This window comes from Staurois parvus, unplaced genomic scaffold (genome assembly GCF_062004578.1).
Source record: "Staurois parvus isolate SC_StPar_1 unplaced genomic scaffold, SC_StPar_1.0 ptg000751l, whole genome shotgun sequence".
Taxonomy (NCBI): Eukaryota; Metazoa; Chordata; class Amphibia; order Anura; family Ranidae; genus Staurois; species Staurois parvus.
This window is the reverse complement of record NW_028318547.1, coordinates 176,449-198,377: the sequence shown is the minus strand read 5'-3', so window position 1 is coordinate 198,377 and position 21,929 is coordinate 176,449. Positions and strand designations below refer to the sequence as shown.

General features: G+C 41.7%; 1 protein-coding gene and 1 long non-coding RNA gene across 2 annotated transcripts in view; one reads left to right on the top strand and one right to left on the bottom strand.

Annotated features, from left to right (window-relative positions):
- EXD1 (exonuclease 3'-5' domain containing 1) overlaps positions 1-21,929 on the bottom strand; it is a 230,794-nt gene that overhangs the window by 37,860 nt on the left and 171,005 nt on the right. The window lies entirely within an intron of this gene.
- Positions 3,706-21,423, top strand: LOC149444997 (uncharacterized). The gene is made up of 2 exons (XR_016306476.1): positions 3,706-3,946; positions 21,250-21,423. It is a non-coding gene; the product is annotated as an uncharacterized LOC149444997 (long non-coding RNA).

Here is a 21,929-nt window from a genome sequence, read left to right as displayed (position 1 = left end):
GGATCGAAAGGGAAGGTTTCTAATTATGGTCTGTGAGCTAAACAACATTCTTTATACAATTGTGAACCTTTATGCTCCCAATATCAATCAAATTTCCTTTTTGAATACTCTACAACAAAAAGTTGCAAAGGTCCAGAAAGGATTTCTGCTATACTGTGGTGACTTTAATGCCATTATTAACAAATCCTTGGATGTCTCGAGTTCCTCCTGTAGTCTGCGACATTACTTAGCGCATATCTTAAAAGAAGCCAGTTTATACGATCCTTGGAGATGTCTCCACGCGTCTGAAAAAGACTTTACACACTGTTCGGCTCCTCACAAGTCCTATTCCAGGATTTACTTTTTTCTAACGGATCTCCAATTATTGCAGAATTTCTCTAAAGCGGAAATACACCCAATGACGTGGTCGGACAATGCACCTATATCCTTAACTAGAAGAGACTCTAAGTCTCTCCGGTGTTTTTATGGCACAATACCACCTCCATGTTTCTTAATCCTATTTTTCGTTCTACCCTTTCTAAATCCTTGCAGGAATTCTTTGACATTAATGACTCTTCCGATACTATTGTATTTAATACTTGGTGTGCCCATAAAGCCTAATGTAGGGAAATATTATTGAAACTAGTTTCACAGGAAAAAAGGCAACGGAAACGGGTATTTTCTGAAATTGTAGATAAAATTGCTAGATTGGAATCCCAACACAAACAATCCCTTTCACCTAATATCTTACAAGAGTTACAAACTAATAGACTAGTGCTTAGAAATCTTCTACTACTCCAACATGAAAAACATCTTAAATGTGCTAAAGCTACTTATTATACACAATGCTTGCGAATTACCTTAATGCTAGACAATCTGAACTATCTGCCAAGTTGGATTGTATATTGAATAAAATAACGTTTCATCCCAACAAAATAGTGAAGGCTTTTCGCTCCTATTATTCTCAATTGTATAATCTTAAAGAGACTCAAACACTCCCCAGCCTACTCCCGACCTTATTAAATGCTTTTTTGATAACCTCGACAACCAAAAGTTGGAGGAGTTAAATCAACCTATCTCAGAGAGTGAAATAATAGCCGCTATCAAAGCATTACCGAAAAGAAAATCGCCGGGTACAGATAGTTTCTCTGCAGAATATTATACGGAATTTCAAGATACGTTACTGCCTCATCTTACAAAAACTTTTGCTGAAGCTGTGACCTCGGCATCATTTTCCTCTGAAATGTTGAAGGCAATTATAGTCACCTTACCTAAACCTGGTAAAACTCTGGACCGCCACCAAAACTTCAGACCAATATCCTTATTAAATATGGGCCTTAAAATATATGCTAAAATTATCGCAATTCGCCTATTAAAAAGAACCCCTTCCCTCATTCAAGCTGACCAAGTTGACTTTGTTAAAGGTAGACAAGCAGCTGATAGCACCCATAGAGTACTTAATTTGATGAGGATTACTGAAATTTGTAAATCGCAAGCTGTTTTCGTGGCATTGGATGGTGAAAAAGCTTTCGATAGGGTCCACTGGCAATACCTAGATGCTACTCTAAATAACTTTGGTATTTGTGGGTATTTTAAGTCGGCTATTACAGCTTTATATACAGTCCCCCACTGCGCAAGTGTTTACATCTAATGCTCTATCGGACTCTTATTATCACCAACGGCACTAGGCAGGGTTGCCCCTTGTCTATTTTTTCCTTAGTCATGGATCCTTAGGCGACCGCAATTAGACTTAACCCATTAATCTCCGGCATTCAAATAGCTAATAAATCTCATAAAATAGGGTTATTTGCAGATGACGTTATACTTACTGTAACAGATCCCTTAAAATTCATTAACTGAGATTTAAAAAACTTTGAAGGCATTCAGTACAGTTTCATACTATAAGTTCAAAATCCTGTGCTCTACCATTGAATATTGCAAAGGGCCCATTAAAATGTCTTAAAGATAAATTCCCTTATAGCTGGACTCACAAGAAATTAGATTACTTGGGTATATGTACAGTATATCTGCCCCTTCCTTCAATACATTTAAAGATAACTATGAGAAATTATAGCAGTTAATCCGAATGGAATTTTCACAAATTGAAAAGTTTGAACTATCCTGGTTAGGTAGAACAGCTGCTTTTAAAATGTTATTTCCCAAAATACTATATTATATTAGAACGATTCCGTTCATTATACCTCATACTTCCTGAAGCTGGATGCAGCGTTGAAAAAATATATATGGAGAGGGAACAAATCGCGGATTCCATTCCTATCTCTTACTAAGCATAAAAGACTAGGGAGCATTGAGGCTACCAGTTATATCCACTTATTACCATGCTGCACTTCTGGATCAGCTTCAAGCATAATTAACCCCTTTGGATAAATTATGGGTTCAAATAGAACAGAATGTAGTCCCTAACCAAGACCTCCAAGCTTTATTGTTGACTAGACTCATTACACCTAAACTCTTAAATACCTACCTTCCTTCTATTTCAGCAACACTTGAAGCATGGAGGCTAGGATTAAACAAAACATGCCATTCCTCACCTAAGCTCAGAATGGATATATCAATAATAGCATATGAACATTTTATTCCCAATCCTAACACGAGACCATTGAGAGACTTGGGATACCGTACCTTAACTGTATGTAGCCTTTTATACAGATTAGCTATTATCATATATTGAACCAAAAGAAGTGGGTAGAAGTGGATTTGAAGATATGACATGCCATATCCAATCCCACTGGGCTAAAATAAGGAATATTGTAGTTCTAGAAGTTTCTACAATACAAAAACGATAATTCTACCTTGACTTGTATAGGTAGGAGGGAGAGGGATCTGCAAAGATCATTTACTCAAGATGAATGGCATGCTGCTATGAGTAATAACATGGGTATCATAAAGTGTACCAATCATTGGGGTAGCTCCTTAACAATCCTGTACCATACTTACATCACCCCATTGAAATTATCTAAGATGTACTCTGACACGTCACCCTTATGTTGGAGGAAATGTGGTAGCGTGGGCAATTTACTACATGTTATGTGGGAATGTAACTTTATTCAAACATTTTGGCAAAATGTTTTTGAGCTAATTTCTTGACTGTCTGGAATGATCGCAAAAAAAAAAAAACTTACATCAAGTAAAATCATTCAAACATGTATATCACTAGAAATGAACCCGGTTTGCGTTCCACCTGCGCTCCACCAACCGGAAGTGGCGTATCGAAGAAGCTCCATCAATCGCGTTTCGTCAGCAACATCGGACGTAATCAGGGTGTCACATGACCGGATACTCACTTCCCTTATATACAAGTTACAACCGCCATCTTGCTCCCACTCAATCCAATCAAAATCTGAGCCATCCCTTGTTTCAGCTGACCATGCCCTCATCTAACATTATTAAATCTCACTTTAAACCTTTTCCATGTGCAATATAGAACGATATCTTTGAAATAAAGGTTGATAAAGTTAGATGATAATGTATAGACATAGCGATTGTTAATTTTAGCTGAAACAAGGGATGGCTCAGATTTTGATTGGATTGAGTGGGAGCAAGATGGCGGTTGTAACTTGTATATAAGGGAAGTGAGTATCCGGTCATGTGACACCCTGATTACGTCCGATGTTGCTGGCGAAACGCGATTGATGGAGCTTCTTCGATACGCCACTTCCAGTTGGTGGAGCTCAGGTGGAACGCAAACCGGGTTCATTTCTAGTGATATACATGTTTGAATGATTTTACTTGATGCAAGTTTTTTTTAATAAACAATCTTTACTACACTATGAAGAGGTCCTCTATCTCTTTCCCTCTTTTTTATTTACAGTTTCTTGCTGCATATTATTCTTGTTAACATCTGATGTGGTCCATATATGCAAGCCAGCCAAAATGGGAGGATAAGATCCATTTGTGATATTTCAAGCATACATGACAGTCTTTGAGAGAAGAGGTCATATTTTTGGTGAGTGCGGTGTGTTATCCTTCTTGGGAAGAGAGAAAGAGCACTTATTTCTTGGGTGTCTTTACTTTTGCACACTGGGAATATGGGATTCGGATATGAAGCACTTTAAAAATGGGCTTTTGTTAGACACATTCAAATTGTCATTTATTTTGCACATAATTTACAGAAATATCAGACATCTATAATACGGATTTAATTATTTGTGTATATATAATATATTGCACATAGTTTGTGTTGGTAACTGATTGTAATTTATAAGGAATTTAGGGAGGCCAATGTAGCAATCGTGCCCACAGAGATGGACGCAGTCCTCCATTTTGTTAAGAATTTTCCAGATTGTACCATTTCTCACTCCCAAAGCAGGCTGCCTCCTCCAATCATCCCCCCTCCGTCTCTGTTGAGTGACATGTGGTCTGTTTAATGTTCAAAAAGGCATTGAAACCCAGTGGGAGGGCGTCCTGGCTATAAAACCTCACCAGCTAGGTGCCCCCGTCTGGTAGCTGTGCAATCTGGGATATCGTAAAAGTGTAAACCAAGTCCCTCACTGAACTTCAAAGGACCTTCCAAGGGGTCGTAAAAACAGACTTACTTTTAAAAACTCACTTTTCATATAAGTTGATATCTTCACGTAGGACATAATTACCTAAATATGGAATTCATATTCGGATGGCTCAGTTTGAGACCATTCTCCTGGTATGTTGCACCCCTTTTCTGACACATGTAAGAGAGCAGAAAATTATATCTCCTGAACCATTCAAGTAGATATGACATGTTTCATCTCTAACCATTCCACAGATGCGGCTGAGTATTAATATACTAGTGCCTAGGCTGGCAAATACTCAGAGAATGAGTTATGAATCATAATAGCAGCTAGGAGAGTTTCTAGTCATAACTTAGGGCTCCACCTACACTTCCCTCCCCAAAGGAATATGTGACAATCGCGGCGTCAGACCCCTGCCCTTCTCACCAAACTTGTGACCAAAGGACTAGCTAATCTAAAACTGCACTGTCACATGCGTAACAATGCCACGCCCAGCTGCACCCTGCACACAGATTTTCCAGCTAATGGACCACAGTATGTGTACCGGCAGCCTGGAAGCGATTGTTACTGGGTCAGGTTAATTATGCAATTATGCAGGTTTATACAGAGGGTTAAACACACACAGTAGCGCTCTTCAGCGGCAGGAATTCGTAATTTGCATTAAAGAGCTTTAGAAACAGTTCAACACTTTCAGAAAGTAAGATTTTTTACTAACAGGTCAAAAGGGTGCAATAACAATATTCACAGAACGGATGTAGCATATATATATATATATATATATATATATATATATAAAAATATACGGAGAGCAATAGCACAGCAAAGAGATAACAGAAAGGAATTTAGAGGGTTGCCAGTCAGCCTTGGTGTAAGCAGCTTCAAGTTTCATAAGTCAAAAGTATTTCTTGTCTCTTTCAGTTTTGATGTTAAAAAAAACAGGAGATCTTCTTTTCTCTCTCACACATGGAGAAAGTAGATAAGAGCTGGCGAGGACTGGAGGAAAAGGTATTAATGAGGGTAATAAAGTAGGCTTGCTTGGCAGCGTGAAGGGAGGAAGTGTAGGTTAGGAAAGCAGATTTATACCGAGTGAACGCTAGTTGGGATCTGGATTTGCTCCATAGTCGCTCCAGCACACGACTGCGTCGTTTGAGATTTTTGGTATGGTCAGTCTTCCAGGGTTGTAGCAGTCGGGGTCTAATACTTTGTGTTGTTGGGGGTGCTAGCGAGTCTAGGGCGGCTGATAGCGAGTTGTTATAAACAGTAGTGGCCAGGTCAGGGCAGGACAGTGGGAAGGATAGTGTCGTAGAGTTGGTCAGCTGCAGAGTGGAAAGGGGCAGGGTTCAAATTGTGGAGGTCTCTGCTGGTGATAGTATGACGTTTGGAGGGATAGGTGTTTGAGGACGAGGAGACGGAGAAGGTAATGAGGCTGTGATCAGAGAGAGAAAAGGGGGTGTTAGTGAGGTTGTGGGGAGTGCAGAGATGGGAGAAGACAAGGTCCAGGGTGTTCCCGTCGGAGTGGGTGGTGGACTGTATACACTGTGTGACTGCAAAAGAAGAGGTTAAGTGGAGGAGTTGGGAAGTAGCCGGGTTATTGTTGTTGATAGGGATGTTGAAGTCTCCAAGGATGATGGTGGGTAACTCAGAGGAGAGAAAGGGGGGTAGCTAGGCGGAGAAGTCGTCGATAAAACGGGACACGGGGCCAGGAGGCCGATAGATTACTGCAATCCTCAGAGAGATTGGAGAGAATAGCCGGATGCAGTGTGCCTCCAAAGAGAAGGATAGAGAGGGAGGGTTTGGGAGGACTTGGAAGGTGCTCTGCGGTGACAGGAGCAAACCAACCCCATCACCATTTTGACCGCAGGGTCTGGGTGAGTGGGTCCAGATGAGACCTCCATAGGAGAGAACCACAGGGGAGGTAGAGTCAGTGGCTTGGATCCAGTTTTCGGTGATCGCAAGGAGGTGAAGGGAGCGGGAGACAAAGAGGTTGTGGATGGCGGTGAGTTTGTTGCAAACTGATCGGGCGTTCAGGAGTGCACATGAAAACGGGAAGGTGGTTTCCAGGAGCAAAAGAGACAGGTATTAGATTGTGTGGGTTGCGACAGTTCGTGGAAGTAAGTGGGTGTTGTGTGTGTGGCCGTGGCGGTGGAGGACCAGGGTTCGGGGAGATGTCCCCAGCGGTTAGAAGAAGGGTGAGAAAGGTGGCATGGGAGCGGGATATACAAAAGTGCGTGTGTCTGCCAGTGGTGGTGTTCGGGTCAGTGGAGTATTAGGAGGTGGTGGTGAGAGCCGTAGTAGGGGGATGGAAGCAGTGAAGGTGCGATGTAGAGTTGTTTGGGAGGAGCAGAGGGATATAGAGAGGAGATTCTGGGAACGGAGGAGAGGAGTATGAGGAGGAGTAAAGAAAGCATTTTAGGAAGGTAAGCGGAGTGGCGGACAAGAGTGGCAGAGAGTTTCTCAGGGGGCTTGGTTGATTGTAGATAGTCTAGCATGCAGTAGCGTATCTGTCAGGGATCCCAAGTTTCGCCGCGGTGCACGAATCTGCACATGGGTAGGATCCCGACAAGACATACAGGCAGGCGGGCACTAGGACCCAGGCGCGCCTGTCACCAATGACGATGCCGGGCAGGCACTAGGACCCAGGCGCGCATGTCGGCACCGGGCGGGCTATTTAAACCAGCTCTTGCAATGCTCACAGACTTATGGTCTTGTTCCTTGTTGTTCCTGTTCCTGAGAGAGTTCCTGTTGTTGCCGAATCCTGCTTGATCCTGACCATTGCTGACCTTCTCCGGCCCTGACCTCTGGCTCATTTGACCATTCTTCTGCCTGTTCCCGATTGTCTGATCTGCTGCTGCTGAACCTGGCCTGTGACCTGACGACCCTCAACCTGCTGCTCTGTACCGCTCTGCCTCCACCGTTATCGACCCAGCCTGTCTGACTCCGCTATTGTTCCAGTGTGTTCCGTCCATCCATCCTGCACGGACCTCTCTGCCTCTTCACATCAGGCTCTCATCCTGCTATGTGCCACCGGCAGTTCGCTCTACCACAGCTGGGTGTACTCAGGGGCCGCGACCGGGTCTCAGTCTGTTCCAAGTCAGGGGCTCTGGTGAACAAGCAGATTGGGGCTTAGACTCCGCGCCCTGGGGAAAGCCGGTCTGTGGAGCGCTAGAGCTACCGTAGGTAGGTACCTGACAGTATCTCGTTGTTATAACTTCCTGCAGCTAGAGTTCTTGTGTTTAGGTTCAGGATTGGTTGAGATCAGTAGGATAAGGTGTGGCCAAGGGTAGTGCTGGGCCCAGGGGATCCGTGGTGCCCGGCACCGGTGTAGGGGGGTAGTAGCAAGTGTAGGGGGGTAGTAGTAAGGTTGTGATCAGGCTACAAGTTCCAGTTTGTGCAAGTCCCAGAATGTGGGGTGAGGTTTGGCTTGAGGAGATGAGGACGTCAGTAGTGGAAGTGTTTCTCAGGTGGTGGAGATGAGATTTGGAGAAGGTAGCGAGGGGTGGGCATCCGGGGGGGTAGACAGATGGGTCTCGGGTCATGGTCAGGCCACATCGTGGTAGGCTGGGGTAGGCCTCGCCAGGCCGGGATCGTCTGATCGGTTCAGGTGGAAGTAGGCCCGCTTCAGTTCCCTCTTTCAGGTGTGGGTAGGGATGTGGGCACGAGGTTCCATTAGGCTGCAGGCTCACTGCTGGTTGGTCGGGAGACGTGGGGGTGTGCCGAGGTGGGCAGTGATGGTTCTTTTATGCTGCAGGCTGGGGGTTCGTAGCTACTTGAACATCAGGGCGAGTGTGCTGTGGTAGGTTTCAGGCTCAGTGTTGACTGGGCTTCAGGGGGAGTGTGCTGTGGTAGGTTGCAGGCTCAGTGTCGCTTGGGCTTCAGGGGGAGTGTGCTGTGGTAAGTTGCAGGCTCAGTGTTGCTCAGGCTTCAGGGGGAGTGTGCTGTGGTAGGCCAAAGCAGGCCCTACCAGGCCGGGTGCTGGAGTGGTAGGCCGCAGCAGGCCCTGCCAGACCGGGGGCTGGAGTTGCCACGAGTTCATATCTACTTGAATGGTTCAGGAGATATCATTTTATTCTCTCTTACACGTGTCAGATAAGAGGTGCAACATACCAGGAGAATGGTCTCAAATTGAGCTGTCTGAATATGGGCTCCATGTTTAGGTAATTATGTCCTACGTGAAGATATCAACTTATATGGAAAAGTGAGTTTTTAAAAGTAAGTCTATTTTTACGACCCCTTGGAAGGTATTTTGAAGTTCAGTGAGGGACTTGGTTTACACTTTTACGATATCCCAGATTGCACAGCTACCAGACGGGGGGCACCTAGCTGGTGAGGTTTTATAGCCAGGACGCCCTCCCACTGGGTTTCGATGCCTTTTTGTACTCTGCATCAAACAGACCACATGTCACTCAACAGAGAGGGAGGGGGTATGATTGGAGGAGGCAGCCTGCTTTGGGAGTGAGAAATGGTACAATATGGAAAATTCTTAACAAAATGGAGGACTGCGTCCATCTCTGTGGGCACGATTGCTACACACAATATATATATTTTTTGTTTGTATAATTGAAGAGTTGCTTGAAGAATTTGAAGTAAATAAGAACTAGAACTAGTTATGCGCAGAAACCTCTCCACAAAGGGAGAAAAGGCCCATCACCTAGGGCAGGGCTTGAAAAAGCCGATCGCCAAATGCGAGGAGAAATTCTTGTGTGGCGAGCACAGATGATGGATGGAGCGGCTGCACCTGCGCTCCAAGCCTCATTGTGAAGCCGAGTTCCGGTTTCCGGCTTCTTCAGCACCTCCATTACACTGGCAGCGCCGCTGAGGGGACAGGTGCAGGAGAGGTCCGCTCTCCTCCGCTGAGAGGAGACACCCTCTCCACCGCCACATGGGACTTGAGGAGAGGTCCGCTCTCCCCCTGCCACGGGGGACAGGAGGAAAGACCCACTCTCCACCACCTTGGGGGATCACTATAGAGAAACCACTGCACTGCCCTCACAGAGCTCAGTGGCCTTAGTATATTGCAGTATACCTGTGAAAATAGGGCTACAAAATAAACTGTAAGACACTTGTTATTTACTGTTCCAAAACACATTTTGTTTTTATAATTTTCTGCTAAAATACGACTGGACTTTATTAAATGAATAATAAAAATATAAAAGTATTATACAAAAATCAGTTTAAGGAACAACAGCAATAACTGAAAATATGTGCTCACTAACAAAAATCATATTGCCATATTAAAAAGTCTCTTTTTAAAGATGCTGGAGATAAACAAAAAAAATACAAAATGTTCACTACAGGTTTAAAGCTGTAAAACTTGATATTTTGATTGCACCCTATTGCTGTTATGTTTAAATTGACATAATAAAGCTATGTTATAATTGCGGTTTTTTATATTTTGGACTCTTTATTCTAAAGAAAAATGTAATTTCATAAGCTTTAAGGGGGCGTGGTTGGGGCAGGGCTGGGGACGGTCGGGGGGTGGGGTGGGGTTGGATGCGGACCTGGGAAAGGTTGGGTGGGGCAACTGGTGGAGAGTAAGTTTTGTGCCTGGCTAGTAGGTCTAGACTCAAAATTTTAAGCCCTGACCTAGAGGACAGTAGCAAAAAACAGTGAGGTAGGATTTTAGGGGTATGCCCAAGGGGGAGCGTCCAAATTTGCAAGTGTCCGATTACCCGAAGGCATATAACCTAGAGCAGGGGCGTCAAACTGGCACCCACCCAGCTGTTGCAAAACTACAAGTCATGCTTGTAACTGTCAGCCTTGAATTGCCTCATGGGACTTGTAGTTTGACAACAGCTGGAGGGCCGCCAATTTGATACCCCCAACCTAGAGTCTACAATTATCAGAAAGAGGCCTTGATGAGGCAGTGTGGCTTCCACATATATTTGCAAATAATAAACAACTAAAATCTCTATTTTTACCACAAATTATTAGTCAGCTATTCATTTATTTTGCTGGTTAGCTGATTGTGCCTAGATAACTTTTCTCTTGTTTGCGCTACGCAATGCCCTTCCATGTACACCTTACTTTAAAAGCTAATATAAGTTGGGGTGATTGCCAATTTTTTATGGGCCCTTACAGGGAATGTCGGTGGTGGGCTGGCCTGGGGATAGCGCCGTAGTGTGGGCTGGGCAGAGAGGAAAAGGGGAGGAAAAGGGGAGAGACAGCTCCACCAGGACAACCTGGCCTCACCTCCACCAGCGGGACCGACATGCAAACCAGCCCTCATGTTCGGCAGCAGTTAGTGACTGGTACCCTGAGACCCCTCATATCCCTTCTACTGGGGACACAGACACCCCTTATATCACCTCTATTGGGAGAAACGGATACCCCTCCTATCACTTCAGGGATGTGCAAATCATACATGCCAGGTGCTGGGTAGGTTGGTTTTTTGTTCTTTTTTTTCTTTTACATATTTAGCCCTGCTGGCTGCCTGCACAGCCACTCTATCACTTCTGCAAACAGGGTCCCACCCTTCCCATTACGTTGTTAAAATGGATATTGTTAATACCTTGTGATAGCTTAATACAAAAAAAAAATAAAAATAAAGTAATAATCATAATAAAGAGATAAGGAGACAGTGTCAAAAAAAGTTTTAGATAAAATAAAAATTTTTTTAAAGCTCCCCCGTCCCCCTGTGCTTACACACAAATGCGAATGCATATGAAAGTCCCATACGCATATGTAAACAGTGATCGCACCATACATGTGTGGTATCGTTGTGAATGTCAGAGCAAGAGCAATAATTCTAGCACCAGACCTCCTGGGTAACTCTTAAATGGTAACCTGTAAAGGCATTTAAAGCAACGCCTATGGAGAAATTTAAGTGCTGCAGTTTGGTGTGACATGTTAAGTATCTATTTACATTTTATCAAAAAGTTTGGTATTTTTTTGTCCAGAAATAGGGGACTTTAAAAGGCATCGTACTTCAAACTAACAACACAATTTAAAGCAGAACTATACTCACCTAGAATCCAGCGATGCGCCATCCGCATACACGGGACTTCTATCAGATTTGGCATTGCCGAATTTGTGCAGTGAGCTGCCCTTACGCAGCTTACTGTACAGGGGTGGACAGGCTGGTAAGAAGCTTTAATGCAGAAGAGACAAAGCATTTCTCTTCTGCATTAAAAATCCTGCCTGTTTTCCAATTTTTAAACCCCAGCCAAAAGTTCTACTTTAATAAACAATATTTATTTTAAAAAAATTCCACCATTCTCTTTAATCGACTTAAATATTGTTTTAATAAATTGTGTTATTATTTTTGGAAAGTAATTTCCTTTTTGTTTTGGTGGCATCGTTCGCCTATTCCCTGAGATGTAGTAATATTGTTTGTCTTGTTGGGTATTATATTGTGTTTGGGTGCAATAAAATTCATTAAAGTGCATTTTTCCAAAAATTATATATATATATATATATATATATATACACACACACACACACACACACACACACACACACATTGCTCAGCATTAATGAGTACACCCCTTTTGAATAGTAAGGCTTTAATGGGGTGGCACAGTGGCTTAGTGGTTAGCACGTCTGCCTTGCAGTAAATGGGTAATGGGTTAGATTCCCGACCATGGCGCCTCCTGCATGGAGTTTGCATGTTCTCCCTGTGCTTGCGTGGGTTTCCTCCGGGTGCTCCGGTTTCCTCCCACATGCCAAAGACATGCTGGTAGGTTAATTGGATCCTGTCTAAATTGGCCCTAATATGTGTATGTATGAATGTACGTTAGGGACCTTAGATTGTATACCCTTTGAGGGTTAGGGACTGATGTGAATGGTCAATTTATATGTGTAAAGCGCTGCGTAAATTGACAGCGCTATATAAGTACCTGAAATAAATAAATAATATCTAAATGAACACAAGAACAATTTCCAAAATCTTAACAACACGGAATTTTATAGAACATTTGTTTAGCCCATTACATGAAAGTAAGGTTACTAATATAACTTAGATTACAAAATCTTCAGTTTTACTCAAATTAATTGATGTAAAAATGAATACACCCCACAACAAAAACTACTACATCTAATATTTTGTATGACCTACATGACTTGTAAGGACAGCACCAACTCTTCTAGGCATGGAATGAACAAGTTGGCAACATACTGCAACATCTATCTTTTTCCATTCTTCAAGAACAACATCTTTTAGAGCCTGGATGCTGGATGGAGAGTGATGTTTAACTTGTCTCTTCAGAATTTACCATAGGCATTCGATTGTGTTCAGATCAGGAGACATACTTGACCACTGAATCACTTTCACCCTGTTCTTCAGAAATGCACCACTGGCCGTAAATGTGTGTTTTGGATCATTGTCATGTTGAAAAAGTGCACAACGACCAAGGGCACGGAGTGATGGTAGCTTCTTCTCTTTCAATATAAAGCAGTACATCTGTGAATTCATGATACCATCAATGAAATGCAGATCCCCGACACCAGCAGCACTCATGCAGCCCCACAGAAGGACATTGCCACCACGTTTCACTGTTTGCACCATGCATTTTTCTTTGTACTCCTCACCTTTGCGACACCATACAGTTTTGAAGCCATTAGTTCCAAAAACATTTATCTTGGTCTCATCACTCCAGATCAGAGTCCCAGTTGTAGTCTTCTTTTTCAGCATGGACCTTGGCAAATTCTAAGTGGGCTTTTTTGTGCATGGGTTTTAAGAGAGGCTTCCTTTTTGAACGACACCCATGGATGCCATTCCTTTACCGTATATGCGGCATTGTGTCACAAGAACAATCACCCCATTTTGGCTTTCTACTTTAGCTAACTGCAGTGAACTTCCTCTGCGTTTTTCTTTACCTTTATCAGAAGACGCTCCTGTCGAGGTGTTAACTTCTGTGGACGGCCTGAACGTCTCTGTGAGATGGTTGCAGTTCCATCTTTATTATGTTTTTGTATCACTTTTGCTACAGTATTCTGAGTAGCAGGTAAAGCTTTGCTGATCTTCTTGTAGCCTTCACCTTTTTTGTGTAAAGAAATTATTTTCTTTCTCAGGCCTTGTGACATTTCTCTTCCATGTAGTGCTAAAGCCGACAGCCTGAAATGGGAAGGGGTTTTCTTTGTTAAGTAATGTCCTTTTATAATCAACTGTCTGCTGGACACCTGTTTAATAATAGACTCACCTGTAGTTGAATTTATGTTAAATAGGATTTTGTTGTCTAAAATTTAGCTCTGTGCCAAGACTTTCATTCGGGTTCATTTTTGCAACATGGTCTTGAATGAATTTGTTAGGAAAAATACTTTTTTGTGAGTGAAAATTAACAAACCTTGTTTGCAATCAATGGCCCGCATTTGTGTGAGTATTTTATAGTATAGTGTCCCATAGAAAATGTTTATTCTGAAAGGAAAGTAAAGGTTTTCTCACCAATCTGTTGGGGTGTACTCATTTTTGCTGAGCACTGTGTGTGTATATATGTGTGTGTGCATATATATATATACACACACACACACACACACACATAGATATATATAGATATAGATATATATAGATAGATATATATATAGATATATCTATGTATAGATATATATATATACACTATGTTTGGAGGTTCTAAGTAGGAGAGGAATGTCAGAATTGGCCTGGTAGGCAAGTGGATAATGGGAGTGGACACAGCAGCTTGGACACCAGAGCTTGATTTGGCTAGGTAGTGAGTAGAAATATAGGGGTCTGATAAAGGAATGTTCTAATATACATATCTGAAGACACAGACCCAGCCGGCTGAATTTACAAGTTATCCTAGATTGTAAGCACCAAGGAGCAGGGCCCTCCTATCCCTCTTGTATTGAACTGTATTGTTGCTGTATTGTCTCCTGTTATATTGTAAAGCGCTGAGCAAACTGTTGGCGCTATATAAATCCTGTATATTAATTATAACTTCCTCTTTCAAGTTTAAGAAAAGCATCTTATGGTCAAACCAGTTTGAACCAGCAACCGTCTATTTTGGACTGATTTTGAACTATTAACCTGAATTTAACTCTGAGTTTGCTGTTAAGCATATGAGAATTTGATTGGACCAAGACTATATGACCATGCCTGAACCCCTGTACGATCACGCCTATACATTATGTCTATATATGTAATAGTCTAAGCTTAAGAGACAGATATATATTTTGTATTACCTTAGTTCATCTCACATGAGGTGAACTTTTGTATGCTATATTATCTCCACTGCAGTGTAATAAATGCACCTTTCTTTATCAATTTGGACTCGGCATCTCATCTAAAAAGTCTCGCTTGGAGACACCCCAACGTGAAGTTACAGTTGCATGCCCTTGTACTGAGCACCCAAGTGCTTTCGTGTGCGAGGGTAACCTGAAAGAATAACATTTTTTTTTTTCTTCTTATTGGGGCTGGTGCCTCATTTACTCATTCAGCAGATGTGTTTCTGATGAGCATTAAAGGAGCCCGACACTCCCCTTTCCTGACGAGCACTCAATCCGTGCTCGTCACACTGCAAGGTCTCTCCTCTCCCTGCCAGTCCCCAGGTGAAGTGCTGGAGACAGGCAGGGAGGTGATTAGGAGATAAACAGAGCAATATTAAAAACATTATAGGTTTAAGTCACCATAAAGCCCCTTTTATTTTTAAAAGCACCAGACATTCTGAAAAACACCTCAGATTTAAATACGGTTTTGGTTAAAATCTTCTTTTTTTTTAATAGGACAAGTAGATTGTCATGAGGGACAATCCTTTTCTTGGAGTACAGCATGATTAACCACTTGCCTACTGGAAACTTTCACCCCATTGCTGCCAAGGCCAATTTTCAGCTTTCAGCGCTGTCACAATTTAAATGACAATTGCAGTCATGCATCACTGTACCCATATGACATTGTTATTTTTTTCACACAAAGAGCTTTCTTTTGGTGGTATTTAATCAGCACTGGGTTTTTTATGTTTTCCACTATAAATAAAAAAAAAAAAAAAAGGAAAATTAAAAAAAAAAGAAAAGAAAAAGGTTTTCCTTGTTTCTATTATAAAATTGATGTGCGTTGCTGAGGCAACACTGGTGGGCATTGAGGAGGGGGTACTGATAGGCAGCAATGAAGGGCACTGATATGCAGCACTGATGGGTACTAACAGGTAGCACTGAAGGGCACTGACTGGCGGGACTGACGGGCAGCAGCATTGGGAACATGTTACATGTACCACCCTAAAACTGGCTGGATCATGTAACATGTTCCCAAAGGTGAACTTATCCTTTAAGAAACATTGGTTGACAATACAGGTATTTGATCACCTGTGCGCTTTTTATTTTTCGCGCTATAAACAAAAGAAGGCCAAAAATTTTGAAGAAAAACTATATTTTTTTACTTTCGGTTATAAAAAATATATAGTAAACTCAAAGTTAGTCATAAACTTAGGCCAAAATGTATTCTGCTATGTTTTTGGTAAACAAAATCCCAATAAGTGTATATTGATTGCTTTGTGTGAAAGTTATAGCATCTACAAAACTATGGTATAGATACTGCAATTTATGCCATTTTTTGCTATACAGTGCTGCACTAGTTTAACTGACAGTTGTACGGTCATGCAATATGGTACATAAATTAAATTTACGTTCTTTTTTTCCACACAAATAGAGCTATCTTTTGGTGGTATTTGATCACCTGTGCGCTTTAAACAAAACAAAAAAAAAGACCGAAAATTAAAAAAAAAAACCTGATATTTTCTCATTTCTATCATAAAAAATATCCAAAAAACTAAAATTTTGGCATAAATTTAGACCAAAATGTATTCTGCTACATGTTTTTGGTTAAAAAAATCCATCCCAAAAAGTGTATATTGATTGCTTTGTGTTAAAGTTATAGCATCTACAAACTATGGTTTAGATAATGGAAGTTACACAGCTCTTACTTTCTGACTGCCTATCACATTTCTCGAGATGCTAAAATGCCAGGACAGTACAAACACCCCCAAACGATCCCTTTTCGGAAAGTAGACACCCTACGTTATCTGCTGAGAGGCATATTGAGTCCATGGAAGATTTATTTTTTTCACAGGTTTCTGGAAAATGACAAAAACATTTTTTTTTTACACAAAGTTGTCATTTAAATTATATATTGCTCACGCAAGCCATGGGTATATGTGGAATTACACCCAAAATACATTCTGCTACTTTTACCGAGTATGGGGATACAACATTTGTGAGACTTTTTGGGAGCCTAGCCACATACAGGAGCCTGAAATCCAGTGACCACTTTGAAAGCCTGAAGGTGCGTAACTGCTCATTTCACTTCCTCACTACCTATCACAGTTTCGGAGGCCCTGAAATGACAGGATAGCACCAAATCCCCCCAAATGACCCCTTTTTGGAAAGTAGACACCACATGGAATTTAAAAAGAAGCATGGTGAGTATTTTTCAGATCTCATTTTTTTCTCACAAGGTTTTGAAATATAAAAAAAAGAAAAAAAAGTTTGTTTTCTTGCTTCATTTTCCAAAAACTTGTGGCAACAAACGAGATCAGCAAAATACTCACTATACTTCTTATCAAATTTCTTGGGGTGTCAACTTTCAAAAAAGGAGTCATTGGGGGGGGTTGGCATTTGGCATTTCAGGGCCTCCAAATTGTGATAGGTAGTCAGGAAGTGTAATGAGGAAATAAAGCCCTTTAAAAGCCTAAAGGTGCTTATTGGATTTTGGGGTCCTGTACTTGGCTAGACTGCCAAAAAATCTCTCACGTGGTACCCCCATACTTGAGAAAAATAGCAGGATGCATTTTAGGGAGTAATTCCACATATACCCATGGCATGTGTGAGCAATAAATCATTTAAGTAACATTTTTGTGTAAAAAAAAATTTTTTTTTGAATTTTCAAAAAACTTGTAAAAAAATAAATTCTTCTATTGACTTAACATGCCTCACAGAAAATAGTGTGGGGTGTCTACTTTCCAAAAAGGGGTTGTTTTGGGGGGTGGGGGCATTTTATGGCCAGCATTAGAAGTTTATGCCACACTTCTAACCACCTGAAGACCAAGACTTTTCTGACACTTTTTGTTCACATGAAAAAAATCTGTAGTTTTTGCTAGGAAATTACTTGGAACCCCCAAACATTATATATTTTTTTAAAGCAGACACGCTAGTGAATAAAATGGTGGGTGCTGCAATTTTTTATGTCACATAGTACTCACGCAGCAATTTTTCAAACACAATTTTTAAAAAAAGAAATACTCTTTTTTTACTTTTAATGCACAAAAACACAATATATTAGCCAATTATTTGGAAAGTATAAAAGATGATGGTATGCAGAGTAAATAGATACAAAACATGACATGCTTTAAAACTGTGCATTCCCCATGCAATGGTGACAAACTGCATACATTTTTAATATCCATAGGCAATGCTTTAAAAGCCTTTACAAGCTACCATTTTAGATTTACAAGTCTAGTGCTAGAATTACTGCCCTTGATCTGACGTTCACGGCGATACTTCACACGCCTGGTGCAACCACTGTTTACATACCTGCACAGGGTCAACACGCGCGGGGGGGGAGGGTGCTTTTTTTTTAATTATTTGATTTTTTACATTATTTTTACACTGTCCCTTTCATTTTTTTTTATCACTTGTAATGATATCACAGGGAATGCAAATATCCCTATAACTTCAATGGGCATTGTAATATTCTTTTTTGAGAAACCTGGGGTCTGTCAGATTCTAGATATCTCCTTTGCCCTTACATTATCTAATCTCCCCAAGATTGATGTGATCAAATGCTTTCCCAATTTACAAATGGAGCTGTTTATATCCTGTGACACTGAAGTGATGAAATGCTCGTAGCTCTGATTTCTTAGACTACAGAGATGATTGGCACCACTCTGGTCTCCAATCAGCTCTATGGTCAGCTGGCAGAAACACCGGCTGCATTTGAAAGTTCCTCCGATGGCACGGGACTGCCCAAGAAGGCCGTGGAAGGCAGCGGGGGAGGGTGGGGGCATTGTCTCCTACTGCTTGTAAAAGCAATCCTGCAGTTAATTAGCTAATAGAATTGCTTTTACATGAAAGCCAATCGCCGGCTGAACAAAATAATACCAGGATGATGCCTGCAGCTGCAGGCATCATCCTGGTATAACCAAAGTCCAGTGATGTACCAGTATGCCGCTGGTCCTTGTTGGGTATCTATGCTATGTTCTTTTTTTAGGCAGCCTGTGGGCGGCATGAAAAAAGAGACAAAATCTCTGCCAGAAAAAGTGTGTGGTATGCCCACTATTAGAATATACCGCCCTGCATCCACCCACTTCTAATGGCGGGCACACATTGGGTCGCACGGTGGCATATGCACCAATTCCAAGATTGTACAAATGTCTAAATAATGGCACGCTTGAATAAAAAATGTCCACGTATAAGTGGTACCCTATATGTAAAAAGGATGACACCAAGTCCCAAAATATCTTGCCACCGCTCCCCATGTAGTCTGAGTACCCGGGGGGCTCCACGTGACTATCTTTTCCCTCATACATCTGAAACTTGTATGTATAGCCTGTTCCCCTCTCACAGGTTTTATACATCTTGACCCCATATCTGGCATGCTTGCTGCGGAGAAATTGTTTGAAAGCAAGGTGGCCAGAAAAATTAATGAGGGACTCATCAACGCAGATGTTTTGCTGGGGAGTATAGACATCTGAAAATTTTTGGTTAAGGTGATTTACGTGGGGCCGAATTTTATGGAGCCGGTCAAATCCAGGGTCACTTCGAGGACAACAGAGTGTGTTGTCGTTGAAATGCATAAAACACAGTATACTCGCATATCTATGCCTGGCCATGACAGCAGAAAACACGGGCATATGATGAATCGGGTCTGTGGACCAATACAACCGCAATTCATTTTTTTCAGTAATGCCCATGTTGAGAGGTAGGCCCAAAAAAACTTTAAATTCGGAAACCGTAATGGGTTTCTATGCAAATGGTCTGCCAAGGTTTGAATATGGGTTGGCGGCGATAAATTGTCGTACATATAAATTGCTTTGATCCACAATCAATGCATACAGATCTTCCATGAAAAGCAGCTCCACAAAATCAAGGGGAGTAGTTAAATTTGTTGTCTCCACCTGAATTCCGGGTTGGGCAGTGAATGGGGGAAGTACGGGTGCTGCAGAATATGTGGGCTGACAATTGGAATTTGCAAGCACATCCGGAAGGATACTAGGGGCTCTACGGGCCTGTGCGCAAATTCTTGGTGGTTGCAGGACAATACTTGTGCTTGCCACCGCACCAGCTTGTACTGCACTTATGGGACTCGCCACGTCACCAAGTAATACTGCAGTGCTGGTATGTGAAAGACCAGGATATACTAGGCCGCTGGTGCTCACCAGTTCACCAAAAGGTAGAGTGGCACTAGTACTGGCACTCTGCTGCATATGAGTCATCAAAATTTACCGGCAAGTGCTAGCAGAGATCAGGCCAGATTCTGCAAACACTGCAGTTTTGTGTGCAATGTATCAAGTGACAGTGACCTACTGACACTGCACTTCCTAGGGGAGAAGGGGGTGGGGTAAGCCTAGGGGTTAAACGCAGGTGCTGGCAGGTGCCGGGGCTGATCCCGCTAAGGCTCTGTGTTTGGGGATGCTATACCAATATGAACACTGGTATAGTGCTGATCTGATCAAAGATATTGATCCGTTCAGACACTATACTAGCAATGAAGGTTTATTGTGTATGAGCGTGTTCCTGGCAATCAAGGGGTTAAATGTGATTACTGGTGTACTGATGGGCAATCTGATGCTATCTGGGAGGGGCGTGAAAACCACGGGAGTGCGAATCACGTATATATACACGTGATTTTGTGCACCCATGCCGCCCTGTAACAGTATTTCTGCTATAGGGAAGTTAAAGAAGCGGTTTGCGTTACAGTGCTGTGTTACTTTAACTGACAATTGCGCGGTTATGCAACGCTGCAGTCAAATGAAATTTACGTCCTTTTTTTCCACACAAATTGAGATTTCTTTCGGTGGTATTTGATCGCCTGTGCGGTTTTTATTTTTTGCGCTATGAAAAAAAAGACTGTCAATATTGAGAAAAAAAACAATATTTTGGACTTTTTGCTATTAAACATGTCCAGTAAAAAAAATGTTAAAAAAATCAAATTTCGTCATAAATTTAGGCCAAAATGTATTCTGCAACATGTCTTTTCTAAAAAAAAAAATCCCAATACGTGTAAATTAATTGGTTTACATGAACGTTATAGCGTTTACAAATGGAGGTGCACCCCCTACCCGAAAATGCAAAATTACATTTATATACATGATTTTGCGCCCTGGGGCCACCTTGTAGCAGTATATCTACTCTAGGGCGCTCCTTAAGTGGTTAATGTATGAGTAATAGAAATGGTATCTCACTTCCAAGGCCTATTGGGAGTGGTACAGTGCTTACACTGGTTTCTGCTACATACATGGGGCAGCACAGTGGCTAAATGGTTAGCACTCCTGCCTGGAAGTGTGATGGATATGGTAAAATGCCTATTTGGTTTCCTATTGAATAAATATATATATATATATATATATATATATATATATATATATATATATATATATATATATACACATACACATACATACATACACACACACACACTTTTCTACATATTTATTTTTATACTTTAATACTATTTCTTTCTTCATATTTATAAATGTTTAGTATGAATATATATGTTGTGTGAATATTTTCTGCCTGCTGGGCTTTGTGGTCCTGATCACAGGCACCGATCCCCCCTGCCATCGTGCCAACTTGAAACAAAGGAATGTTTTTCTTTCTATAGATAAGACTTGGAAGAAGATCACACCTATACCATGAGGGAGATTGTTTTCGTGTGGAAATGACCAATCAAAGACTAATATAATGCTTATGCTGTTCTCACATGACTCTCGCATCATTTTTGCATATATAAGCTCACTTTCTCATTGTAATAAACTAGAAGTGTTCATAGACTGAACTTGTGTGTCAGCGTGAGTCTCTTCCAGTGTGCGCACATTCCAAAGCTAGAATGATAAATTAGAACAGGAACAGATAAGCACGGACATTTTTAGTCCTCTTCTAAATCAGAAGTACTAGGGCCGTTGGTTCGAATCCAAACCACGGCACCACCTGCCTGAAGTTTGCATGTTCTCCTTGTGTCTGCGTGGGTTTCCTCCGGGTACTCCGGTTTCCTTCCACACTCCAAAGACATGCTGGTAGGTGAATTGGATCCTGTCTAAATTGGCCCTAGTATGTGTATGTGAATGTGAGTTAGGGACCTTAGATTGTATGCCCCTTGAGGGTTAGGGACTGATGTGAATGTACAATATACATGTAAAGCGTTGCGTAAATTGACAGCACTATATAAGTACCGTATTTTCCGGCGTATAAGACGACCCCCTACGTTTCCTGTTAAAATATAGGGTTTGGGCTATACTCGCCGTATAAGACTACCCCTCTTCCAACGCACACCAAATAAAAATT